We start from the raw sequence: 9,831 nt of genomic DNA on the forward strand, positions 1-9,831 counted from the left end.
CAGAAAAGAGACCTGAAGTTTTGAGTCAAGAAAGAAATCCAATCTCTTTTTTAATCACTAGGGGAGAAATTGAGTTTGTATATGTTTTTGGTAAGAAAGAAGCCATACATTTCATGAAATTCTTTTAAAATACTCTGACCCCAAATTTTGAGCCAACACAGAAAGGAAAAACATATTTTTCAAAAATTTAGACAGAAGATGGCATACAAATGTAACTGTTAGAGATATCAGAATTTTCAAGACCATGTTAAGGCTACCCCAGAATAAGGGAATCACTGGCCTCTGCTTTGTCACTGAGCCTGTGTACTTCCTGACATGTGTCATTTTGGTATGGTATCTTTTGTGTTAGGGAGGGCATGCATCTTCCCCATCGCTTATCTTTCAGTTTGTTTTAATACTCCTGACCTCTCTCTTCTTCCTTCACTCATACAGTCCCAGAAGAGAAGGAGTGAGCTAACCTGATTGATGAATTTGAGAAAGAAACTGTGAAAGCTTGCAGAAGCCACAAACTCGTTTTCCTCTACAGTTTGGGTGGGATCTGGACTTGGAGAAGAGGATGCCTGCTCCGTTCTAGTGCAGATAATGCTAAACAGGTGAACCTCCTCATTCTAGATTCAGTATTTGAGAGCCAACTTGCCCACAGATACAAGTCAAATTTCCAATAGCAGTTAAATCAGTAATTAAGGTCATAATTTTTGGTCTCTACCTATTGATTCTTTTTTTCTTAGCTCACCATTATTCTGAAACATGAGGACGCAGTGAATCATTTATTAGGTTCCTACAAAGACCCCAAATTGTAGCTAAATTGATAACACTGTACTGTGCCTGCTTAGTTGTATCTGACTCCTTGTGACTCCCATGGAGTCTGCCAGGCTCCTCTGTCCACGGAATTCGCCAGACAAAAATACTGGAGTGGGTTGCCATTTGCTCCTCCAGGGGATCTCCCTGGACCAGGGCTCAAACCTGTTGTCAAGCCTGTATTGCAGGCAGATTCTTTATCGCTGAGCCATTGGGGAAGCCTAACAGTAGCTTGCAAACAGGACACTAAGAAAGAAAAGCTTATCTTTGTATATTCTGGAAATAAAGAGTAGAATTAGATAACTGCTGCTGCTGCTGCCGCTAAGTTGCTTCAGTCGTGTCCGACTCTGTGCGACCCCATAGATGGCAGCCCACCAGGCTCCCCCGTCCCTGGGATTCTCCAGGCAAGAACACTGGAGTGGGTTGCCATTTCCTTCTCTAATGCGTGAAAGTGAAAAGTGAAAGTGAAGTCGCTCAATCATGTCTGACTCCTAGTGACCCCATGGACTGCAGCCCACCAGGCCCCTCCATCCAAGGGATTTCCCAGGCAAGAGTACTGGAGTGGGGGCCATTGCCTTCTCCGGAGAATTAGATAACTATATTGGTCCAATTTTCTACCCCCAAGCATTACTAATGTAGCTCTGCTTGGCCAAATCCTGTGTGACCATTTGTAAATGGGTAGGTTAACAGTTTAACTGGAGAGCCCAGAAAAGTTATAAGATAGCCTCTAACTCCAGTTCTGCAGTCAGTAGAAACATTTGACAGAGAAGAATTAGAATTAACCTTAGAGGATTAGTGGGGATAATTCTGAGTAATGAGGGAAAGGGCTCTATGTATTATTCAGATATTTTATTTTCTAGCCATGCTGTCTTTCATTTTTCATTTTCTTGTCTATCCATCATAACTGAAGCAAAATTGTATGAGGTGTGGGGGCCATGAAGATGTGCTTTGCCTTCCTTCTACAGCAGACAGTGTAACTGACCAGGAGCCCCAGCTTAGAAATCCAGAATTTGCTTTCAGGATGCCATTACCACAGCTGTTCCAGCCACTGACTGAATACTAAGTACAGCAGTGACATTAAGGCAGGTCCCTTTCCAGAGAGACATGAGACTTCAGTTGGCCAAATTCATCCGGGGGGCGGGGGGGGTTCCCTAATGGCTTTGCTGGAACTGTGTGGCCCTCCACCCAACAGCAAGGAGATCGACCCAGTCAATCCTAAAGGAAATCAACCCTGAATATTCACTGGAAGGACTGATGCTAAAGCTCCAATACTTTGGCCACCTGATGCGAAGAACCGACACATTGGAAAAGACCCTGATTCTGGGAAAGATTGAGGGCAGGAAGAGAAGGGGCAACAGAGGATAAGATGGTTGGATGGCATTGTTGACTCAATGGACACGAGTTTGAGCAAACTCTGGGAGATAGTGAAGGACAGGGAAGCCTGGCGTGCTGCAGTCCATAGTTTCGAAAAGAGTCAGACACAACTGAGTAATTAAACAACCACCCAACATTCTCTCCCTCTCTCCTTCACTCTGGGTTAGACTGGCCAGGTGGTCAGAGGGATCCCCCAGCTTCCTCTGGGTACCTCCCTATTTCCTTTCACATGGGTACTTTCTCCTAAGACAGCCCTTAAATGTTTAATCCCATCTAAGTATCTGCTTCTTAAAGGACACCAAGGGAAAGTTTAACAGATTACACAAGTAGAGCCCATTGACCCTGATAAGGAGCCAGAGACCAGCATTTACTTGAAGAAAGCATAACTTGAAGAAAGAAGAACAGAGTTAGTTAAAGCTTTGGAATATAGTTAACACAATCCCATAGCCAATGCAGGGTGACTCTGTACCTATTTTTTTTTTCAATTTTAAATACAGTTTTATTTGAGACATTAAATTTTTTCTCTTGCAATACAGAGCTTGTAAAGTGCAATTTTTTCCATGTGCACACACATTCCATGTTCAAGTATCAAGAATGCCCAGTTTATTTACTATAGCAGCTCAACTTCGTAACTGCCACGGGATTTGCTACAATTCGGGTCCTTCCATGTTTTGTGTGGAACAATGCTAAATCTATGCTAGGCTGGCTTAATCAACCTCTTCAATGGTGGGCCCAGAGAAGGCACCACCTGATGGAGGAGCTCCATCACCAAGGAAGCCCCCAGGCATTCCTCCTGGCATTCCCCTGGGCATGCCTCCTGTGCTCTGGTACAGCTTGGTAATGATGGGGTTGTAGAATTTTTCCAACTCCTTCTGCTGGTGTTCAAATTCTTCCTTCCCTGCAGTCCGGTTCTTATCCAGCCAGTTGATTATTTAATTACACTTGTAAAGAATCTTCTGTTTGTCCTCATCATTAATCTTGCCCTGAAATTTCTCATCCTCAACAGTAGCTTTCATGTTGAAGGCATAGGATTCAAGCAAATTCTTTGAAGACACCTTATCCTGCTGCTTCTTGTCTTCAGCTTTGTACTTTTCTGCTTCTTGAACCATCTGTTCAATGTCATCCTTGCTCAAACAGCCCTTGTCATTAGTGATGGTAATCTTGTTCTCTTATCCTGTGCTCTTATCCATAGCAAAGACATTGAGAATGCCATTGGCATCAATATCAAAAGTGACTTCGATCTGAGAAACACTACAGGGGCAGGAGATATGCCTGTGAGTTCAAACTTACCAAGCAAGTTGTTATCCTTGGTCATGGTTCACTCACCTTCATAAACCTGAATGAGAACACCAGGCTGGTTGTCAGAGTAGGTGGTGAAAGTCTGCATCTGCTTGGTAGGAATGGTGGTATTGTGCTTGAGGACACTCATGACTCCACCAGCAGTTTCAATTCCAAGGGAAAGGGGAGTGACATCCGACAGCAGCAAGTCTTGAACATTTCATATTTGTTTCCAGACAAAATGGCTACCTGGACAGCTGCACCATATGCAAGAGCTTCACCAGGGTTGATGCTCTTATTCAGTTCTTTCCTACTAAAGAAGTCCTGGAGAAATTTCTGAAGCTTGGGGATGTGAGTTGAGCCACCCACCAAAACAATATTGCGGATCTGAGACTTGTCCAGCTTGGCATCCTGAAGGGCTTTCTCCATAGTGTCCCGGGTGCCACGGAACAAGTCAGCATTCAATTCTTCAAATCAGAAGTTGATTCCTTCATAGAGGGAATCAATCTCAATACTGGCCTGGGTTCTGGAAGAGAGAGTGTGCTTAGCAAGCTCAGAAGCAGTACGGAGGCAACAGACAGCCCTCTTGTTCTCACTGATATCCTTCTTGTGTTTGCTCTTGAACTCTGCAAGGAAATGGTTGACCCTGCCATTGTCAAAGTCTTCTCCAGACAAGTATCTCCAGCTATAGATTTAACCTCAAAGATTCCATCCTCAATAGTGAGGATTGACACATCAAAATGCCACCACCTAAATCAAAGATCAGCACATTTCTCTCTGCTCCAACCCTTTTGTCTAAGCCATAGGCAATAGCAGCAGCAGTTGGTTCACTGATGATTCTAAGTACATGGAGACCAGCAATAGTTCTAGCATCTTTGGTAGCCTGACGCTGAGAGTCATTAAAGTAGGCAGGTACTGTGACAACAGCGTTGGTTCCAGTCTTCCCAAGGCAGACTTCTGCAATTTCTTTCCTCTTTGTCAGGACCATGGATGACATCTCCTCTGGATAAAAGCTCTTTGTCTCTCCCTTGTATTCTACTTAAACCTTAGGTCTGCCAGCATCATTTGCCACCATGAAGGGCCAATGTTTCATAACAGACTGGACAACAGCATCATCAAATCTTCATCCAATAAGTTGTTTGGCATCAAAAACCGTGTTGGTGGGATTCATTGCGACTTGGTTCTTTGCAGCATCACCAATCAATCGTCTGGTGTTAGTAAAGGTGACATAGCTTGGGGTGGTTCAGTCCCCTGATCATTGGCAATTATTTCCACCTTTCTGTGCTCTCCCACACAAGAATCGGTGGTGCCAAGATCAATGCCAACTGCAGGTCCCTTAGACATGGTTGCAAAAACATAGGCCCAGCTCTGCAGGAGGAGCAAGCAGCAATCTGGAAAGCTACCAATGCGTCCAATGAGCTGGCTCTGTACTTTAATGGATGGATTTTGAGCAATGTCAAAAAGAGATAACATTTGGATTTGTCAGGACTGATGCTGACTTTTCAGCATTATGAGTATTGGAGAAGAATTAGCGTGAGATTTAGTTGAGAGGAATTGTCAGTGTAGACTCAAAGAATGTCAGAGACTTCCTGAGCCATATTGACTACAGATTTTATCAACACCACATACAGAAGCGCTTGGTAATTAACACTTGAAATATATTATTGGCTCTATTCGGTATGGTTTCCAGAATGAACAGGCCAAGAAGCAAAATCTTTTACAAATTAGTACCTTGTTTATATATAGAACCTTTCCAGAGTGATTCTGAGTCTCGCCCAGCCCCTCACTGGATCATATCTCATAAAGTGCAAAATTTTGTACTTGGGCTATAGTGTATTGGTAGAAAGATTCTAGAGCTGTGCTGTCTAATATGGTAGACACTAGCCTCATCTTATTTTTTAAACTTAAAATTACTTAAATTTGAATAAAATTTAAAATTCAGTAGCTCGCTATACTATTCATACTACAAATGCTCAATAGCCACGCATGTTCGTGGTTCCTTCATTGAACAGCACAGATATAGGACATTTCCAACATCAAAGAATATTTTATTCAACAAGGGATATTCTAGAGGAGAATTTCCCCAAGGGAAAAAGTTATCTGACTTTTTAAAATAATTCTGCTACATTTGGTGTGGCGAAAGAGTGTTTCAAAGTCACCAGTTCAGGCCAGCTCCTTCTCACACCTACAAAAGATGCTTAATGACTGCCCTATAAGCCACTGAGATTTTTAGAAACCACCTAGGAGGGCTCAGTTTCATCTAGAATGAGAATCAGTAACCAATATTTCACAGATATCTTCAGCTAATGTGATATTTTCTCACCCATTGCCTAATGAGATTATGTTTTAGGACAATGGAGTACCCTCAGCAACTTTGGGGTAAATGAGCAATGGACATGTGGAAAGGAGGCTGGACCACCCTGTTGCTGAAAGACAGGATGCACATAGCAGTCTACGTGATGCTTAGTGTGTCTGAGAAAAATCAGGGTTTGGGAGTCTCTTGTAGCTAGGGGTAGAAATTGAGTTTCAAACAGGAAGTTGAAAGGTAGCATGTCTCACTCTGCAGAGATACCATGGCCATGCTCCTAAGAGAATCCATGTGTGCAGAGCCTGTTAGGCTTTAGACAGAGGGATGCTATCTCAAACAGAAAACAATCCTGCTAGGACTGTTGACTCCACTGAAGAAAGTAATAGGATATTAAACAGTGACTTAGATAAGTTGATCAATGAAGGTCTCTCAGAGAAGGTGAAACTTGAGTAGAAACACAAATGATAAGAGTCAGTCATGTAAAGACCTAGGAAACAATGCTGCCGGGTTGAAAGAACAGCAAGTATACAGGCACCAAGGCATGAATGTGTCTGGCATGTTCTTGGGAGACAGAAAACCAGTGTGGCTGGAACAGAAAGAGAGGGAGAGACTGGAAAAAGATGAAACTGAAGAGTTTACATTGAAGTTTCATCAAAAAGCTTGGATTTGATTCTAACTGGAAAGGAAGGTCATTGGAGAGTTTGGAATAAAGGAGTGACCTTATTTGATTTAGGTTTGCAAAAGTGCTCTCCAGATATTATATGGAAAGGAATTTATTTCAGACAGGGTCCCTATAAAAAAAAAGAGTCATGCTCAAAAGTGTTTAACTGAAGAGAGTTTAATGAAGGAACAACATACAGAGTAATACATAGATGAAGGCAGTTAACAAAGCTTAGTGAATTCCCCACAACAGAGAGGTGTTATGATTATGACAAACCCTAAAGGGACAAATATAATGTACAGAAGTACCTGAACCCTGCGAGGGCCAAAATAAGAGGAGATCACCCTACAGGAGCTGCTATCCATGGAAGAACACCACCACTGTCAGATGATGGGAAGAATTGGGGCAAAATAAATATGCTTCCTCTCTCTCTTTCCCCCTCTAGTCTTCTACTGGGACTTTCAATTTTCTGGACTCAACCATCCAGGCAAGAGAGATACAGAGGCCAGACAATGTATTTTGTAAAAGTAGGGGTCAAAGCAAAGCAGAAAAGGATAGAAGTGAATGTGGAGGGTTGGGCAGCAGTAAATCTGAAAGAACAAATTGAGTATATAGCATGATAATAAGTACTATGGAAAATAAAATGTCAACACAGTATAAAGAGTATTTGTCAATTTTAAATATCATTTCCCAAAATACAGTGGTGGTGAGACATTTATACATATTATGATTAACTAGTTTATCAACCTGGCTTCATTCTACCTAAAGAAAACAGTGCCTATGAAAAATAGCCTCAGTATCTTTTGAGATAAATAAAGGAAGAACCAGTCATAAAAAAATAACAAAAAGCAGGTCATATGGGAAAAATCTACTTTATCTTCTGGGTCTGTTCCCCAGGGTATTCATGCTGGCCTCCCTAGGTCTTAAATAAATATTCTCCCAGGTAGAAATATGAATGATAAATTATTGTGGGTAGACTTTAAAACTATGCTTCCATGAGAAGCAAACATTAACTTCAAGAGGAATGTTCTCATAACCACGGTGCCTAAGACCCAATATTTCTCCCACTTTTGTAACATCTTAGTATTTTCTTCACTCTTCACTCCCAAGTTAAAAAAACTTCAAAACAAGTTGTTAAATGATTAAACTAATCCAAAGTGATTTAACTGTATTCAGAAAATAATAAAAACTTTAAATGAACACAGAAATAAATAGCACTCAAGAAGAAAATCAGAGGCTTAGCAACCATTAAAGAGATAAGATATGCAAATAAGCAGAAAAATATGACAAATGATCAAAAGTATCATCAATAGAAATATATCCAGAAATAACAGAGACAGAAGACTGAGACCTTAAAATATTACCATGTATTTATTCAAAGGGGAAAAGTGAACACAACAAGGAAAGAAATGGAAGATCTACAAAGGAACCAAATGGGACATCTAGACATGAAAATCATAAAAATTAAATTTAAAATCTACTAGAAGCAATTAATTGTAGTTTAAATACTGTAGAAGAAATATCAGTGAAATTGGGGCCATAGCAATAGTACTTATCCAAATGAAATATTGCACAAAAATTAAAAAGATGGAAAAATCAACAGAAACTCCGTGACCTGTGGAATAATATCAAGTAGTCTAACAGATATAATTAGAGTTCAAAGGGTGAGCAGGAAAAATATTTGAATAACAAATGGCCAGGTATTTTCCAAATTTGAAGAATTCTATTTCTTCAGATCCAGGAAATTCAATGACACCCAAGCAAAATGAACATAAAGAAACAGATCCAGGAAATTCAATGACACCCAAGCAAGATGAACATAAAGAAAATCACACAAAGGCTATTATGATTAAACTGTGGGGGGAAAAGCATTAAAGAGAACATTAAAAAAAATCACATAAAAAAAGACATGCACAGAAGGAAAAAATAAATGAGAATGTTCACAGACATCTTGTCAGAAAGTATGTAAGCTGTAGGACAGTACAGAGAGAAAACTATCACCAAAAAACGTATATCCAGAGAAAATATTCTTGGGGGAAAAATTAGATTTTTATCAGAAAAACAAAAGCTGAGAGAATTTAATGAATAAACTATTCATGGAAACAAATGTGTGAGTGCTCAGTCACATACAACTCTTCGCAACCCTTTGGAATGTAGCCCACCAGGCTTCCTCTGTTCACGAATTTTTCAGGCAGAATACCAGAGTGGGTTGCCATTTCCTACTCCAGGGCATCTTCCTGACCCAGGAATCAAACCCACATTTCCTGCATTGCAGGTGGAGTCTTTATCTGCTGAGCCATGTGGTAGGCAAAACAGAACCCTAAAACTATTAAGTTATTGTAATAAGGCAGGAAAATGAAAATAAACACAGAGGATTCCCTAGCAGTCCAGTGGTTAGGACTCCAAAATTTCACTGCCAAGGGCACAGGTTCGATTCCTGGTCAGGGAACTAAATTTAAAAAAAAAGAAAAGAAGCAAAGAAAACAAATACCAAAATGGTAGATTTAAACTTAACCGTATCAATAGTTACATGTAAATAGTCTAAATACTTAAATTAAAAGATAAAAACTGTTAACTGGATTATTAAAAAAACACAACTATATATATCAATAGTTACATGTAAATAGTCTAAATATTTAAGTTAAAAGATAGAAACTGTTAACCGGATTATTAAAAAACACAACTATATAGTGTCTCGGAGAAGGCAATGGCAACCCCCTCCAGTACTCTTGCCTGGAAAATCCCATGGACAGAGGAGCCTGGTAGGCTGTAGTCCATGGGGTTGCTAAGAGTCAGGCACGACTGAGCAACTTCACTTTCACTTTTCACTTTCATGCATTGGAGAAGGAAATGGCAACCCACTCCAGTGTTCTTGCCTGGAAAATCCCATGGAGGGAGAAGCCTGGTAGGGTGCAGTCCATGGGGTTGCACAGAGTCGGACACGACAGAAGCGACTTAGCAGCAGCAGCAGCATATAGTGTCTACAAGAAATTAATTTTAAACATAAGACATAGATTAAAATTTAAAGAATGGAAGAAAGATGTAACTTGTAAACACCAATTATAAGAAAGCTGGAATGACTATTAATATCAGACAATGTTGTGTGTGTATATATATCTAACAAATATAATGGTATTATGAAATATTATACTTTTTTTCAAGAGCACACAGAACATTCATCAAGATAGACTAAAATGTCATGCCATAAAAACTAGCTTTGACAAATTTAGAAGGATTAAAATTATACCACACATACTAGGTGGCACTAGTGGTAGGGGTAAAGAATCCACCTGCCAGTGCAGGAAATATAAGAAACTCGGGTTTGATCCCTGGGTGGGAAAGATCCCCTGGAGGAGGAAATGGCAACCCACTCCAGTATTTTTGCCTGAAAGATTCCATGGACAGAGGACCC

At 40.4% G+C, this 9,831-nt stretch overlaps 1 pseudogene; it reads right to left on the reverse strand.

The window, feature by feature from the left end:
- Nucleotides 1–2,715: 2,715 nt before the first annotated feature.
- LOC104987961 lies at nt 2,716–4,794 on the reverse strand (annotated as a pseudogene).
- Between the last annotated feature and the right edge of the window lie 5,037 nt (nt 4,795–9,831).

The sequence above is a fragment of the Bison bison genome, unplaced genomic scaffold (genome assembly GCF_000754665.1).
Source record: "Bison bison bison isolate TAMUID 2011002044 unplaced genomic scaffold, Bison_UMD1.0 scf7180017864110, whole genome shotgun sequence".
NCBI lineage: Eukaryota > Metazoa > Chordata > Mammalia > Artiodactyla > Bovidae > Bison > Bison bison.